Below are 17,789 nucleotides of genomic sequence, written 5' to 3'. Positions count from 1 at the left end.
TTTTAAAATGAATTAATCTCTCTGCTCTGTACCATCAAACCAACCTGCTGCTTGATTGATGTGCACACAATCAACAATTGGTTGCTGAATGTAATGAAGTCTATTATGTAGTATGAGCCTATCAGAAGAAAGACACCAGGGGGAAGAAAGAGTGGAAGAGGAAGGAGACACAAAAGCAAAGAAAGTTGATGTGTCGTACAAAAAGCAAGGAGCTCTGACACTGTGATAGACAATGATTGATAACACCCATCCCTGAAGTATTTTTGTTCAGTTTCTATATGGGTTTACATGTTAATCTAAATGAACTGAAACCAATGCTGGGGTGTGGGTTATCAGTGCATGGTTTGGCGACAAACCAGAGGACACCAGGTCCTGCTCAAAAGGTGGGGTTCAGGTTTCAGGTATGAACTGTATCCTTTCATAATATGGGCAACCACTGGTCAAGTCAGAATATGTTGTGGCCTGTTAGTAGCTGATATGGTCGCAAGGATCAATGTAATTGATTCCTTTAGAGGAAAGAAATAATATCTCCAGTACTGCCTGTGCTGTGACAAAATGCAAACCATGCATATTGGATATTCAGAATTAGAATATCACTTGTATATTGTAACACACTCTCCTTTCAATTTTGCTAAACGCACATCATAACTGGCATTTACTATGACCTCCTGCGCAGTGCCCAAATTTAGTTGAAGGAACTCATTCCCAAAGTGCCTGGAGGAACTGTCACAATGGATAATCATTTAAGTTATGGTCAAATTGTTGTAGTGGAAAAGACCTAAAATTCAATGAGACGAATCTGTCAACAGTAATCAGTAAAAAAACTAATAAAGGTTGCGTAAACTATACCTTACCTTAGCTACTCTATCACGGGCCCACAAGAGCTGTGATGATGGAATGATGGCACTACCAGACCCAAAAACAAAATCTGGAATATATTCAGTCTTTTTTATGGATTGATGTCTGGAATATAACAGAAGAACAAAGCTGGCTGATGTGGAGTTAATTTGTTTAAAGAGCATAAGAAGACAATACATGAAAAATAGTTATATGGTGTTAAGATCTGTCAGTTATTTTTTTGCAGGTTCCAATCTTATGTTTTGAATTTGTATGGCTTTTGATTATGTCTTAAAATATCAATAAGTTAAACCATAACAGTTTTTCTGCCCTGTCAGAGTATGTAGCCTATCTGTGTCTCTATCACCTGACTACGGGGCTGGTTCGGAATCTTCTTTCTATCTCTTTTCTTCCATCTTTTTCTTTAAATCTTGAATCATTTGCATCCTTCTCCATGTTGTTGTCTCCACTGTTGCATCCCAAGTTTCTCTCTCTCTTCTGTCTTCTCTCTACTCACACCTTCATCCAGTCTCTGGAAATATATAAAAAGCCTTGGTCTTTAAATATGAATCAACAAATCAAGCGGTACTCAAACTTGCATGTGGTAATTACTTTAGTTGTTGACTAACAGCTTAATGTTGTGGGGATACAGGTTGTGAGCTGTGGAGTTACTTTCAAGCTAAATGGTTAAAACAATGATATATAAAAATAACTCACTAACTTAGTCTGTGTTAACACGATACAGTGGTGCTGAAATGGGGATATAGTGTTCCAGCAAAAAACTAAACGAGCGATCCACTGCACAAGTGATTCTGGGACAGCGCAAGATCTTTTAAGGTAAAGTGAATGGGATGTGAGCATAAGAAAGCACAAACAAGTTCACTTTAAATACACATACATTTATTTCTCACACTAAAGTGACAAATACTTAACACTACAACTAAAACAAAACAAAAATGCAAAAAGAAGAGGGGGAATATAAATACAAAGCTATGGCGAGTGAATAAATGAGTAACAGAGCTTTAAATCTACTTTGGAGATAGTATGCAAGACCTGATAGACAGATGAAATGACCATTACTGAATGACCTGAGAAGCAGCAATTCAAATCATCAGCTTATTTGCCTATTAAAGATTAGACTATAACAGGCTTTAAGCAAGTGACTGGAGTTTTGTGAGGATACTTGTGTGCCCCCTGGATCCAAAAAAAAAAAAAAAAAAGGAGAGCTCCTCACAAGCTGGTGAAGATTAGATTGGTTCTCGGTTCACATTGTTTAGACTCAGGTAGGAAACTTTATAGAGTGTTAGTCTGACTGCCCAGAAGATGCATCCTGGCCAATCACAAAGATCGAAGAATCCTAGGAGCAGGATCAGTTTCCTGCTGCCCAGGGACAGACTTTACTATCTGTACTTCTGAAAGTTGTTCATCTTTTAAAATGGAACATGATCTTGTGAAAACTGGATGATTTAAAATTTTGAAATGTAGATTTAGCATTTTGAGGTTGAAGCAAGCAGAATGATAGTAAACATGATGTGCTATCAGCAGTGATTAAGTTCTATCATTGGTATACTTCTTGACTTAAGAGTAGAGGAAGAAAGGTATAACTAAAGCAGACACATTACTACATCAACACATGTACTAAACATGCATAAACTTCCGTTCTTAAAACAAAAAAATCCTGCTCACATTTACATTTTATAGTTCTTTGTTATTCTTTATCACTGGATAACAATGAGTTCAGGCCACATGCAAATGGACCACAGGTCCTGTGGTCCATTTGCATGTGCGTGCATGTGTATGTGTGTGTGTGTTTTTCAAATCCCAAAATCCAACTTCACTGAGGTTAAAAGTGGTAGGGTGATTGGTTCTCAAAAGGGGGTTGTGGCAGCAATTGGTGTGCTGATGGTTATCAAAGGTGGATGGTTCTCAGCTGTATAGGGGATGACAGGATCAGAGATGGCAGGTCCTGGTTTTAAAATTAAACCCATATGTTAGGGTTATTGGTTCAGTTATATGCGTTCAGAACTGCTTTCATCACAGAAAGCTCTCTACATTACACTGAAGACATATTAATCAACTATAAAGAATATTCAGTTTTAACATAAAAACATGGGTGACCACTGCCTTAATATTTTAGGTTACCTGACCGGTACTGAACAGTTTAATTAATAAATTAATTATAATGCTAAATGTACAGTAGTGAGTCAATTTAACTGAACTAAAGTAGACAAACTGAAAATTAAGCTCAGTCAATATCTGTTGAGTTATACTAACAAGAGCTGCTAGTTAAGGTTGACTTCCAGTAATGCTCATTTTTTCAATAGTAAAGAAGTTTCAAGTCTGATCCCTCATCCAATATGCTTTTTAATTATTATAGCTGTTGCTGAAATGTTAGTCACACTTTAATGTGACCATGCAGAGATATATTAAGATCAAAACAGGGAGAAGTGGTATACGGAAACACTACAAAGTTAGAAACAGACAAACTCGTCATGCGGCATTTTGCACAGTTGCAAATTCATTTTTAATGTTCTCATTGAACTAACTGAAGCATACAGATGCTTTGGTTCATTACGTGCAACTGGACATTGATGCCCTGTTTCCTTTTTTTAGTGTGATTTTGGCCATTGGACCATTGTAATTTTTATACTAAACACTGATGGACTAGAAAAAATTGCTTTCTGACTGGCAACACTTAAGGCATGGCTTGGTCTTGCCCTCTAAAGACTTATTTGACTTGGACTTTTTTCGTAAAACTTAAAAACAGCTCTAGCAACACGGCAATCTCTGCCCCTTATGTTACCTTCCTTAAAAACAATCCCAACAAGTTCCACGCTTTGGGGTATGTATATTTTAGATTTAGAAAAAGAAAGCACTGGTTTATGATTGGTACTCACCAGCAGATACCCAGAGTTGAAGTATTGGGGGAGAAAATGTTGGCTCAGTGCATCCTGAGCAAGATCATGGAGGGACTAAAATTTAACCTCACTGAAAAGAGGGAATAAGCAACAAGTAAATGAGGATGTTAAGGAAAAGGGATATTGATCAGAGAAATTGCAGTTGTATAATTATCAAACCATTCAGCCCTACTCAAGAGTTGGAGTGTCACTATAAGGGCAGAGATAGCTTGCAGGTGAGGCATAAGTGAGTGGGCTTATGACAGAAAGGTTGCTGGTTTGAATCTACACATGGGCTGAATTCCCTGACAGTGACTGTCAGTGCGGCCCTAAAGTACCTACGCCTGTAAAGTCAAAAAGTAGAAAACTGAGGAGTTAAAGGGGAGCACCCAGAGACTGAATGTGAAGCAGAGCGTTTCCTGAAAGAGAAAGTAGAAAGTAATTTAACTCGCCCCGCAAAAAGATGTTTTTATTGTCCGAGCAGCATCATCAACTAAATAGGTAGCAAGACAAGATCTTTATTCTTCCCGTTGCGTGAAATTATGTCAGCTTTCTTGTTGTACCTAATTTCTTTCTCTTCTAGTGACAGTTGAAATACCTGAGGCTGGGTTGCTATGTGCCATTGTGTAATTACACAGCCTAGCCAACTCATGTTTACGTTTTTACTCGCTTTTATCACTTAATATGTCAGTAACACACGTCATGTTGACGTCAGGTTTCATGCTGCAACTTTAAAACTTTCCTACTTCACATTACAGTGGGTATTCTTTCTTATTTGAATAAAATTTTGCATAATTATGTACTTGTTGAGCAATTATACTTTCACCAGATTCCCAGATAGCTATTAAATGACATTTTGATTTAACATTACCGATTATGTCTATATCTCAGTATCTTGCTGAACTCGTCTACGTAATTATTAATCAAAATGTGGTTTGTTGCTTATAGAACAGTTTTAAACCTGATTTCATAATGTTAAACTATTAACATATTTACATTTTAAATATTTAGCTGTAACTCTTATATAGAGTGAATGAAGTTCAATTCCCATACCTCAAACATTACAAGCACTGAAAATATTCCTGTGACTCTGAACTGAATATGTATTACAGAATTAGGCAAAAGGGATATTTTTCAAAGAAGCAGCAAATTTAAGCAAGTAATGAGCATATGGCTGATACAAATTCAACACTGGCTGCATGTGACGATGTTTATAATGCTTTTCCAAGATAACTTTATTAAGTTGAGCTATAAATAGATTTTCACATTATCTTCATCATAGCTTGACTAATGCTGGAGTTATGTAGCTAAAAAACAAAGAACTTTCGTCAGCTGGAAAAAAAAACTCCATGCTGGAGCTCAGCAGTTCGGCTTTGGTTTCGTGAACGTTAAGAAAAAAAGCATTTGTGTTTAAATGAAGAGCTGAAGGAACTTTCATAGTTTGGGCAAATCTCCAACATGAAATGACAGAAAGTTGAGCAAGAACTGCTTTCATCTGTCTCTATCCTACTGACATAAAGAGAAGAATTGTCCCTGTTAAATGAAGAAGACAAGATAACGGTGTGTCTGTCCTCAGGCTAGGGCTTAATAAAGATTTGAATCAAGTGAAAGTTGCACTGTATGAACATGAAACAGCTCATTTTTTCCAGATAATATCAAACGCGCAAGAAGGTATCAGGTCCTGCTCCACAATAATTATTAGATCTTTTAAAAAATCAGTATTCAAGCCTGTAAAAAACACAACAGTGCATCCTCTGAAGCTTTGAATACTGTATGGGCCCGGATGACAGTTTATGCAGGAGCTGCAGTTCATGTTATTGTCTATCTGTTGTTTTCTGGTCTGAATGTTTTCATGTTTCGTGAATCAGCTGTCCGTGTCATCATGTAGATTTGGTGGCTGTCTTAAGCTCATGTCTAGACACTGCTGTTGACTCATATCTATTTGGTCCCTTCATGTCTCCTGTGTGTTAATCTGCTGCAGCACACACAAACAACACGTTTTCTTGAACTGGACCGTGCTTCTGCATTTTGGGCAAAGGATGTCTTCTTCATTGCCTATATTGTCCGTAATGAAAAAAATAGCACAGAAAGTATCTGCTAAAGGTATTCCTCTGCAGTGTAAATAGATGAGGGAAAAGTCATATTCTGCCTTCTACTTTTCTTTAATAATCATGGAAATGAAGAAGAAAAACATTAGTCACAAGCAATGAAAGTGGATCTTACAGTCTCGAGTATTTATCTTGTTGACGTTTGGCAGAATAAATGCTGGTAAGGCAGTTACACTAGCGCACAGGTATGAGGGAGTGGCTCAGTGCTGCATGGTTGCCAGATCCACCTCTGTCCTCCCAGCCCCACCTTGGAGGGGTGCAACCTCAAACCTCTACAAAGCAGGTAGATGTTAGTGAAACAGGGACATACTGAATCAAACGCTGGATTTACCACCAAGGTTTTCACTCAGGGTTTGATTTTTGGAGAAGATACAGGGATTTTCTGAGGAAGCCGCACAGGTAGGAGCATTTTAAAAACTAATGATTTTTTTAATAACAGTTTTTACTAGTGACAAAAGTGATATTTTTATGCTGGCCTGTGAAATTGTTCCCTTCCAGCACAAACTTGAGGACGTTTATTAAACACCTAGTAATTCTAATTCATGAATTGAATCTTTTTCTGGAGCAGTAGGCAAAATGTTCTCAGTTAGAGTTTCTGGTAAAAGTCTAACATGAAAATCTAAAATGCTTTGAACAGAACAACTATATCCAAACAGTAAGCCAATAATTAAATGTGTGATGAACAAAGAATGTGGCAGTGTGGAAAAGTATACACAGATGTCATCTGTGTATACTTGAAACTAAAGACTGACAGACAATATTCTCAGCTGATTTGGCAAAATGAACAGATTTGTTAATCTCCAACTCTTAACTTTCTCTTTCTCACTATCAAAGCTCAGTTTACAAAACACTCAGATAGCAGCTTCTCATTTTAGCCTTAAAAAGACAAACGTCGCCAGCTGTACAACCAGAATTGTACTAGAGTTCTTTAGTTCCCACAACTCAAACAGAGTGATAAGACTTCTCTCTAGCAGATCACGTTATGTCAGTTTCAAGAGTTTCATATCCCAGTCAAACTTTCATTCATATTATATCAATAATTTAAGGATGATCAACTACAACAACTATAGTTTGCACGAGTAGTGCATGGTAACTAATGGTAGTAAAAATTTGAATTTTTTAAATCTGAACTTTTTAATTTACATTATATGTGTGAAACCTTACTTAAGAGGATTTACTGTATTTATTATTTATTTACCTGTTTAAATCAGGTTCAATATGGTTTTGTAGTCCCTGAATAATCCAGAGCGTACAAAGAGGAAAAAGGCATTTAGTCCAGGGTATAAAAGAGTGCATGAAGCATGAAAATGTTCATAGAAAAGGTTCTAAAAAACACTAAATCTGAAAAGTTCCAAAACACCAGGAGGTAAGAAAGGATTTAGTAAACAAGAAAGCATTTAAAGTAGAACACTTTAAATTGATCAGATTGGTAAACACAAGTATCCACAGAAATTGAGAATAAGGAGCACTTGATTTGATGTACCAGCAAAGGCACTCATATCACGCCAGATCATGTGTAAATACTTGGGGAAGCCAAAAAATATAATTACAAGTAGTACATAATTGATTGTGAAGTGCCGTGAAGGTTCTAGCACACTCTAACTCTGATAGGATTCTGAATGTCTGGTAGCTTGCAGAGACTAGACATACTAAAACTTGAAAATGTTCTATGACGTAGAAAGACTGGAAAGTTTCTAGAACATAATAAACATTTTTGTTTTCCAACGCCTATTGATCTAAATGATTTTCAATGAGTCTGCGGCCACAATCTGCATGTATTCACCACCTGAATTTCAAAGACATAAGCTCATTTTGCAGTCAGCTCCTGCACTGAGCCTGGGACTGACCTCCAGAGCTTAAAGGAGCAGGTCAGCATAGGGATTTCTATGAGAACACTTAGGTCAGAAAAGAAACAATAATGTAGTGATAATAATTACAAATTATTTACTTTGGCCATGGTCCCACTTCACCTGAAATATTCTGTTAGGCTAGTACTCACGATATTACTCATAAAATTGTATCATAATCTTACAGTCTCATAAGGTTGTATATCTAATTATTAAAACATTAGGAGCCAATAAACATGTTCATGGGAAATGAAAAGGAGATGAGGTCTTATATTGTAATACGATTTATAATCTAACAAGACATAATTGCTCTATTTTTCTCTCTGGTAATCATTGTTTAGTTATATATATAATCTTAAATTTAATGCACATTTCCCCACTACAGCCCTTGGAAGTTGTGAGGACCGGCCAAAATGTCTTCACAGTGCCAAAATGTCCTCCCAACAATGGTTTCAAATCAAAATTTGTCCACACAACCATAAGAAGACTTATTTACACACACCTGCAAACACACCTGCACACACACACACACACACACACACACACACACACACACACACACACACACACACACACACACACACACACACACACACACAGTGGGTGTCAGCACAGTATATCATGGCAAACACACATACAGATGTGAACATTCTGTAAACTGTTTATCTGAAGGTGACTATGTAGACATGGGGGTTGTTTCGGGAGAAGGAAGCATAGAAGGGGGACTGATACATCTTGAAGTGATTATTTTTCTCTTCAGGAGAGGAGGCGGATTAGTTCTGTTGTCAAACTGATTGTCTTACCCATACTGTCTGTGTGTGTGTGTGTGTGTGTGCGTGTGTGTGTGTGTGTGTGTGTGCGTGTGTGTGTGTGTGTGCGTGCGTGCGTGCGTGTGTGTGGTTTAATGTGCTGTGGGTGTGTGTTGTATGTATGATTTGATTCATATATTTTTATGTTTAAACTTTTTGTGTGACTATAGGGTTCCACTGATGCATTTTTTTCATGTCTCTGAATATTTTGTGCTACTTTACACTTGTGAAGTATATTAACTTTTTACTTTAAAAAAATCTGGAATATTCAGTTTTTCAAATACTATGTCCTCTCAGCCTCTTAAACTTTATAAACTGAAATCAATGGAAATCAAATGAAACACTTTCAAGATTTAAGTTGTTTACACCAGGGTGACACATTCCAACTTTTTGCTGGCAAACTAAGAACTTCTTTAAATTGATTCCCCAAACACAATGTCCAACAGTCAATCAAAATTTAAAAATGTTTAAAAAATAAGATTGCAAATTTTCTATACTTTGCGTGACTCTGTATTTAATGCTCATAAAGGAATTTTACACCTGATGCTGTTACTAAGCAAAAAGGCTTCTTGGTCTCAGGAAACCCTGAAAATGTATTTTTTGTACAGTATTTCAAATGAATTGTGATAGAAACAATACTTATTTGTTTTTTCTTGAAAAAGAAAAGGAAAGGGCTTTTCCTGGACACTGAAAATATGTGAGAGGTTCATATAAGTACCGGCAACACTCAGCTGACAGAGATGTGAATGAGCGTCTAACGTTCTCTCGGATCAATTTACAAGTAAATATAGCCAAAATGACAGCACAGCAGTTGTCTTTAACTTATGTGCATGGTGGTTTTGTCAGATGACATTGTTGTTATAAAATCAGGATTTTAGCAGTGCAGGGCAGCAGATTGGAAATGGCTTGGAAGTGACAGCTGGTTAACATGTTGTCTTGGGCCACGTTTCAGGCACTATTTCATACTTGTACCGTTGTCTGACAACAGAAATAGAAAAACTTGTAAATGAGAACAGCTTTATTGGGAATTTGGCTGTATTAAATCACTGTATATGTGAGCACAAACGATGAAGGGTGATCCTGCCATATACTAGGTTTTGACCTAGTCTTGTTTCCATTTGAGGAGAATCAGTTGTCAAGCAAGCAGTGTAGAGAGGGCCACAACTGTAATGTGGTCAACAGTGTCCTTTAAGTTCTCAGGGACCACCCCAAATATGTGCCATCACAGGGTTAGGGTCAATAATGTTTCCACATACTGCACATTTGATATTAAGACCCAGTTTAAAAATTCTCCAGTGGTGGACAGGACTAAAATTGTTGTTTTTTCAGTTAGTTTCTTTATGTTAAATGATTTGACTCTTTTCAAGCTACAGGACTGAGACAAAACCTGCATTTCAAGAAAAAAAATATACCTCATTGTTCCAAAAGTTTACTCAACTGACACAAGTCAGAAAACTAATATAGTAGGGCTGCTTTTTTTGTTTTGAACACATCGATTTCTCATCGGTTCTCCACAATGCCATCCGTTCTGATTGCTAGGAGATTTGAAAGTTTCTCTTTTTTATGTGGTGGGTTTACAATACTGTGCCTGCCCTTGCAAATTATAGTCTTTTTTGTATGTATTAAGATGTGGGAAGTAAACTCTCTGAACCAAGTCATGAATACATCCACTGAAAATGGAATGAACTCGCTCTGAACTAGTTTAAAAGTTGAACTAATTAGAAATCTGTATGGCAAGGGGTTTAGAGGACAGCATTTCTCGCTGCCTCTTTAAAATCCAGAACTTCATGAACAACTATTAAGACTGGACAGTGTAAGCTGAAATGAAGGATGATTATACAGGTATACAGCTTTTTTTTGTAACAGCAAATGTCTTCAGAAACAGGTTTAAGTCTATAGTTTGTCAGAAATTTGATGTTTCCTAAGTAGCCACGTGTTCCCCATTTGAACTTAGACGAATGAAAGCCCAGTGGCCTTTTTTGTAGGAAGGGATCATGTGAGGAGAAGAACTTGTCAGCCACCTATGGTGTTGTGAAATGGGTGGAGCGACAAAAGATACCCCTGGTTCTTTAAGTAAAGGTTTTAATAATTTTCCCCAGTTTAAATCATCAGTTCGTTAGAAATATCTGGTTCAATGATAAAAAGTCAAATGTACAAATCTGTGGACATAAAACTGAATGAGAGAAGTCAAGTACGACTCCCCAAGTGAATTTCAGTAACAAACATGCAATCACAGACCTTCACTTTCTGTTACATGCAGTGCAAACTGCTTATAGTGGCTGGGACCTAAAGATCACATTGTTGAGAAAACTATCAATACAATATACAGCTTGAATCAATTTACTTTTAGATTCATGGTCAATTTTTAATTAATTCAACATTGTGTTTTGTTCACAAATTCAAAACAACAAAGCAGTGTTTTGAATTCACACTACTGCTCAGGTTCACCTTCTCCAAAGCAAGGGCAGTTATTATAATGTCATAGTATTTAGAGATATCCACCAAACTGACAAAAATTTGAAATATTTCACACTGATCTTCACAACATAAGCCTATAGGATTATCAAATTATCGAGGAGAGTCCTGTGTTTCTATGTTGGGTAATATTTAAGACATCATTAAAATAACATTTGAAGGGGGAATTTAGAGGGGAAAGGTTCTTCTGCTCTATTGTGCATTTAAACCCCTTGGATTAAAGCTGAAAGTCTACACCTCAATCACATCTTGATGACTTTGTTTCATATCTACTGTGGTGGTATACACAGGCAAAATTACGAAAATTGTTTCACTGTCCAAATACTTCCTTATCCTATCTGTATGTTAATGTAAATGCAATGAATGAAGTAAAAATTGTTTGCAAAGCTATCTAACTTTAGCTGTTGGTGGCTGTGGCTCAGGAGGTAGCATGGGTTGTCTACTAACTGGAAGGTCGGAGGTTCAATCCCTGGGCAAAATACTCAATCCATGCAGTGTGAGTGTTTTTATACATAAAAAAACAAGCATTTTGTGAATGGGTGAATATGGCATGTAGTGTAAAGCGCTTTGAGTGATCGATAAGACTACAAAAGCGTTATGTAAGTGCAGTCCATTAAACTTTAATACTGTCCAGTGTCCCACATATTCTACATCTCCGTAAAACTTATCCTCACTTATTTCATCTGCAGAGTGTTTTGGTCTTGGCTTGTCGACCACCGTCTCTACAATTTGCAGCACCTTTAGGACCTGTTGAGTGTGCCGGAAGGCAAGGACCAGGAGTTGAACCACCTGCTACCACCAGGCTACCACCAACTTACACTGGACCACCTCCTCCCACATCAACATCCTCCAACCCGTCTTCCTGCTCGTCCTTACCTTGACCGGGCTTCGTCTGGGGATCCTGCTGGGCCTGCTGCAGCTTCGGAACATGAGTAACTGTTGCCACTGACGCCCCCAGGAGAACACAGTGAGAGCAGCAATACAGGTAGGTATGTCATGGAGAAGACTTCTGAGATCTGGGAAAGTAAGTTGGTTATGGGAAGCAGACAATGAGGAGTACATGTAGGAAGAAGACAGGGGAGTCAGAGGTAGATATGTTAGGGCAGAAGAGAGGAAGAGGGAGGTAGTCAAGAATACAGAGGGATAGAAGGGAAGAAGGGAAAATAAAGGAAGGGAGAACAGAACACAAGAGAACAGAATAACAAAAAGTACCACTCAGTTCAGCAGACTGTGTGTGCCAATTAAAAGACAGTGTAGACAGATTATTAATCTGTGCACACAGTTTAAGTAAGGCTTCCAACACATGCACCTATTTTTCAGAATAATAAAAGGGAATATTAATTTTGTAAAAAACATCAGTAAAAATAAGTAAATAAGAATGTACTGCAATATAGTCTTTAATTTGTTTACCATCTAAATGAGAGCAAAGACTAATATCATATGCCTGATGATGATACTAATACCATATGCCATACTTGATGCAAACAAGTGACTCACAGCATGTTAGCCATTGTATAATGCCTTATGATTGTTAAAGCACAAGTCATATCTCAAAACACAACCCAAAACGTTTACTTTATCGTGTCATATGAAATACACATTAAAGGTAACCTTTGGAGTTTTTGACCTCTAATGGTGCTATGGAGCAGTTTTTATGATGAGGTCATAAAACTTGGGGTCCCCAACTTGTTTCTTCAAGATGTACACAGGTGTATGTGGGTGACGTGATGCACAGTCCTACCAGTGGTTTCAAACTATTCTGTTGATCAACAGGTAGCGGTAATGTGCTAAGCAAAGGCAGAAAAGACTGCAAGCTTATAAACATGGATGTAAACAATTCTGGATATAAATTACTTAAACAACTGGCTGGGCAAATGTTTTATGCTTTGCTATGCTTTTAACACTGAATTAACACTGAATGTAAACTTAACTTTTGTTTGTTTAAAAGATCTCTCCACAGGGTGCCTTTAACAATCAAGACTTAACAGTGTCTGATATATACTCTGCTCTGATTGGCTGATGGTCATTCTTGTTATGGCAGAAGCCAGGAACACAGGAAAGGACCCAAATGCAGATTCACACAGAGGCAGGTGTGAAGTAACTTTTTAATTCGTGAAACAGGCTTACAGGCAGTCAGGTGGACAAGATAGCAGGCAGGAAGCCTGGAACACAGGCAACTGCAAAAATACAAACAAAGAAAACCAAGGAACACAACAAAGGAACTCAACTTGACTGAACACTCCCCCAAAGATTTTTTCCCCTTACAGTTAATTATTCTATGTTCTTGGTTCATCAGTCTGTGCACTCAAGTTATTGATCCGTTGACTCATGAATTTTCTTTTTTTCTACTAGCTTTGGGGTTGTCTGAAGGCATTATTTTCACCTTTGGTTTCAGTCTTTGTGCAAACCAGTTTCTCTACTGAATACACAGAGACTGAAGTGGTATTGATCTTTTTGACTCTACATATAAGTTTATTTCTCAAAATGTCAGACTTTATCTTCAACATTCTGGATTCTCTAAGTAGATTAAGCAGAGTGAATTACTACAAAGAATTAATTGTACACAAAAGAAAAAAAAACTCTTCACCAAGTCACTGCCTCTCTCATCTTAAAGAGGAATTTCATCACTGGAAAAGGGGCAATTTCTTAAAGCTAGGTCACCTTTGTTATAGACATGTACAGTTATTTTCAAAATTGGTGCCTTATAGTCAGAAAGAACTGAAAAAAGGGTTGTATATATTTCCCTATCACTCTAAAGCAAATCACTTTTTAATTGTTATGCATATTTTTAGTAACCCTGTCCAATCTTGTTTCTAAGAATAACATTACAGCATTATGGTCCAGATACTTTGAATATAAAGGATTCCTCTTGTATTTATACAGAAAATGTGGGAATTAATCATTGTGTTTTGTTAGTCTCAATATCTCCTATTCTGTTTTTAATAGACCTCCTCATGTCCGTGTTCATTCCCGTGAAAATCCTTCTGGTGAGGCTTACCTGCCACAGTTGACTTGCACTTCAAAGGAGGGGAATTTGGAAGACTGATTTTTCAAAAGCCTTCAGTACCCACATCCATCCTGAGTCAATTAGGTTTCTGAAGCAGAAAGACTATGCGGACTATGCCATATATATGATGATCATTTTGATTGTCTGTTTTATTAAAAAAATTCTACTATGTGAGTTACTGTTAGTTTCCTTGAATAACACCACAATCAAGACTGGCAGGGAAAAGAGATAATATTAAACTGTAGCAGACCGGTATGCTTTTTCGAATTATTAATGGCATAAGTACACAACTCTCTCAGATCAGCTATGCATATTACTTTAATTTATTAAAAGAGGCACCAATTAAAACCAGGTAATAGTAAGAACTAAAAACTTTATGTCAGGTTATCATGCATGAATGTAATTGTAGCCATAGCATTGTATTTACAAAAATAAAAATACTATCAGTTGAAACTGTGTTTTTAAAATAGCTAAGAAGACCAACAGAGTTGTATTCTGTTTACCAAGATTTATTAGTATAACTTCTGCCCCACTTGTACATAAATTTATAGACAAGACATGTTTTTATGCTCTCTTCTGTTCTGAAACAGTAAAAACTGGAGTTTAGCAGTGAAACAATCACTTTCAAAGTTCTTGTTGTGTATCAGAGAAGAAAAACTTTTGTCGGATTTGACTTTAGTAAAAAACATCGTCTTGCCCAAGTATTTGTCCTTGTTGAACAAACAAATATAGATATGCCGTCAGTCCATACTGTTTAAAAAGAATAAACACAGACACATTGGCATTTAAACACATTCTAGGAAGAGCATAAAAGGGACAGGGCTACTCTGTGTTTCTGATGTAAAGACATGTATGTGATAGAAAATGTAAATATTAAATCATAATCGTACAGTCCCTTTGCTAGGCAGAGGGAAATTTAATGCTATTCATATACATGTACTCCCCAGATTGGAACCATAGGAATCAAGTTGAAAATCAATGAAGTCGCCCTTTAACTGTCATGCTATCTCATCCAGTGTCAGTTCTTTTTATCTGTTGTTTTTGCTATTTTTTTTCTTTTTGTCTTCCTCCTCTTGTCCTGCTGGTAGCTGTGCAGAGGGTGAGTCAGAGAAGATTTTGGCGATGAATTGCAGGAAATGGCAGCTGAAATATGTTAGAGAGAGTATACATCTTCAGTATACAAGGCTGGGTAGTGGAAAAACAATAAACATCAGGGCTGTAGCTTATTTCTTAAATCAGTGGAATCATCAAGATAGAATCATCTATCTTGCAAATAGTCATTAGAAATTAAAATAAAACCCCTTTTGACTTTATAGATGGAGGTAAAGATTGCAAAAGATATGTGCTGAAAGACATGTAGAAAATTAAATTCTGCACATGAAGTATGTAAAAACACATTGAACATCAGAGCTATAAAGGCTCCACAAGTGCCAGGTACCCCAAGTTTATATTTGATGTATGTCAGTAACAGAGGTGCGGTGGTGTGTTAAATGCATCTGGTGTATACCCATCTCTGGGCAGGGGGATTTACCGTATACTTACCCAAAAATAGCCATACGATACGAATCACTTAACATCTTTCAGAGTAAGGCTGCATCATGTTACAATCTTTCATGTAATCTGTGGCGTTTACTGCACAGAGAGCCTTTTGTTCCCTTTAGCATTTAAGGCAGTGCCTTCTCCCAGGCAACATAAGTACCCTGGTAAAACTTCAAATAAGCAATTACAAATATGAAGCAAACATATTAATGCAGTTTGAAACATTATCAACAGGAAGAAAATGGTATACTCACCTACAAAGACACCACTACACCAATGGTCAGTAAGGAAGTCATTCTGATGATCTGAGAGGACTATGGACCTGTATGGGATCAGCAACTGAAATATGGGAGAGCCAAGTTCTGTCTAGCCTTAAAAACTTTCAATATGAAATTCAAAACAAAGCCAGTGTAATGAAGCCAACAGTAGGGTTATATGGGAGCACTGGAGCAGAATTTTGAACTAACTGCCACAGCTTCTTGATTTAAGAAGAATACAGAGCATTACAATATTCAAGATAAGAAGAGACAAAACAACAGATGATTTGTTCTAGCTGTTGGAAAGATAAAAGTTAGCCCAGTATCAAAAAATCACACATTTGTCTCAAGCCGCTTTACAATGTGCACACCCTCTGTCCCTAGACCCTCTAATTGGAGAAAAAGGAGCATAGTCTGGAAACGTTTCCTAACTGAATACAATAGGACTGAATAACTGACTTAAAAACTTTCTCAAAGCTCAAATGGAAATCCAAAATGACCTAGATGGTTTTGACGGTTTGAGTTAGTAGCCAAGGATCCTCACTGATGGCGTATAATTTCAATGGTCTGATGAGGGGCAAAGGGAAGAAGTTCAGTTTTGTTGTGAATTCAATTGCAGAAAACTTTGAGACATCAGGCATTGATCTCCTTGGGCCCTATTTTAATTGTGCAAGCCGATGACAAGACTTTGGAGTAGGTTTTGTGCACACAGGTTGTGTGGGCCCACCTGTTATTTTGGTTCATGTATATGTGCCGCAATGCAAATCGCAAAAGAGCTTGATGAAGGTGATTATGCATTCCATGCTATAAGTATTTAGACAGTTACACACTTGTGCTTCAGGCTCTGTGCTTCAGCACATTTAATTTGAAGTAAAGTAATGAATACTACATTAAAGTACAAAGTCCCAGCTTTAAATTGACTGGATTTACATCAATATTGAAATAACTCTATGGGAGATATAGGCCTTTTAACAGATAGTGGCCAGAGTTTAGGGTTCAAAAGTGATTGGACAGATAAACATTAAGTCGAACAAAATCATCATATTTAATATCTTATGGAGAATCCTTTGCGGTCAATGACTCCCTGAAGTCTTCGACCTATAGACATCCCCAGGAATGTATTAGAAGCTGATATTTCTTCAGGATTTCTGTGGGATTAGAGTCAATTTCACTATTCATCATGTGACTGGGACGGGACAGGAAAAAAAGTCAACAGGAGCGGGCAGGATGGGAATCATTAAAAAAATAGTTCAGTTTTTATATAAATATACAGTTCTAACATGTAAAAATTGTATTTTCTTTATTTTGAGCATTACGCTAGACCTTCTTGTCTTTTTTGTTCTTTTTTATTCTTTCCTATCAGCTCTGGTGGCTTGTTGCTGGTTCGTTGCAGGCTGCAGCCTGACCAGTGCATGACGTGTGTGGATTGACGACACATGATGTGGCCACCAAAAAAATGCCAACAATGAAGTCAGAGTGAGATTGGGGGAGAACAGCATTGCAACGTAGAGATAGTGATGCGTGTTTCACATCAGTGTTTCCCAAACATAAGCTCCACTTGGTTGGCCCGTCCATGTAGATAAAATTACTCAACTTAGGTAGACCTCACATCAGAATGCCTTATTTCACTCTTTTCAAACTAACAAATTTTTTCAAATTTTTCTTAGTGTGGACTAGAGGCTAATTGGTGGGCAGACACCCATAGCCTGCATGTGAGGCTGTGCCTCATGCCGTGTTATCCACCACCACAACTAAATTCTCAACCTTTTGGGAAACGCTGCAGCCTGACAGACCTTTCGGGCAAGTCCAAAGTTTTAAAGAAGTTCCTAAGATTCGTGAGTGGTGGTGTTAAAACTCTGTACACTGTTTGTAAGATGTGTACACTAAAATCATTGCATTGCCTTAAAGACTACCCCCCATAAAAAAAACCCAACATGGGAATGGCACGGGACAGGATTCATTTTTTGGGATTGGGACAGGACATGATTTTTTTTTTTTAATTCTGTCATGGGA

At 37.3% G+C, this 17,789-nt stretch overlaps 1 protein-coding gene across 3 annotated transcripts in view; it reads left to right on the top strand.

The window, feature by feature from the left end:
- Positions 1 to 17,789, top strand: part of amot (angiomotin) — a 72,986-nt gene that overhangs the window by 11,309 nt on the left and 43,888 nt on the right. For all 3 annotated transcript variants that reach the window (XR_005709216.1, XM_040149982.1, XM_040149980.1), the window contains exon 2: positions 11,663 to 11,958. The gene's annotated coding sequence lies outside the window, so the exon portion shown is untranslated. The remainder of the gene's footprint in view (positions 1 to 11,662; positions 11,959 to 17,789) is intronic.

Source organism: Xiphias gladius, chromosome 17, assembly GCF_016859285.1.
Source record: "Xiphias gladius isolate SHS-SW01 ecotype Sanya breed wild chromosome 17, ASM1685928v1, whole genome shotgun sequence".
NCBI classification, from domain to species: Eukaryota; Metazoa; Chordata; class Actinopteri; order Istiophoriformes; family Xiphiidae; genus Xiphias; species Xiphias gladius.
Note: the sequence above shows the minus strand (reverse complement) of the source record. Positions and strands in the feature narration are given on the sequence as shown.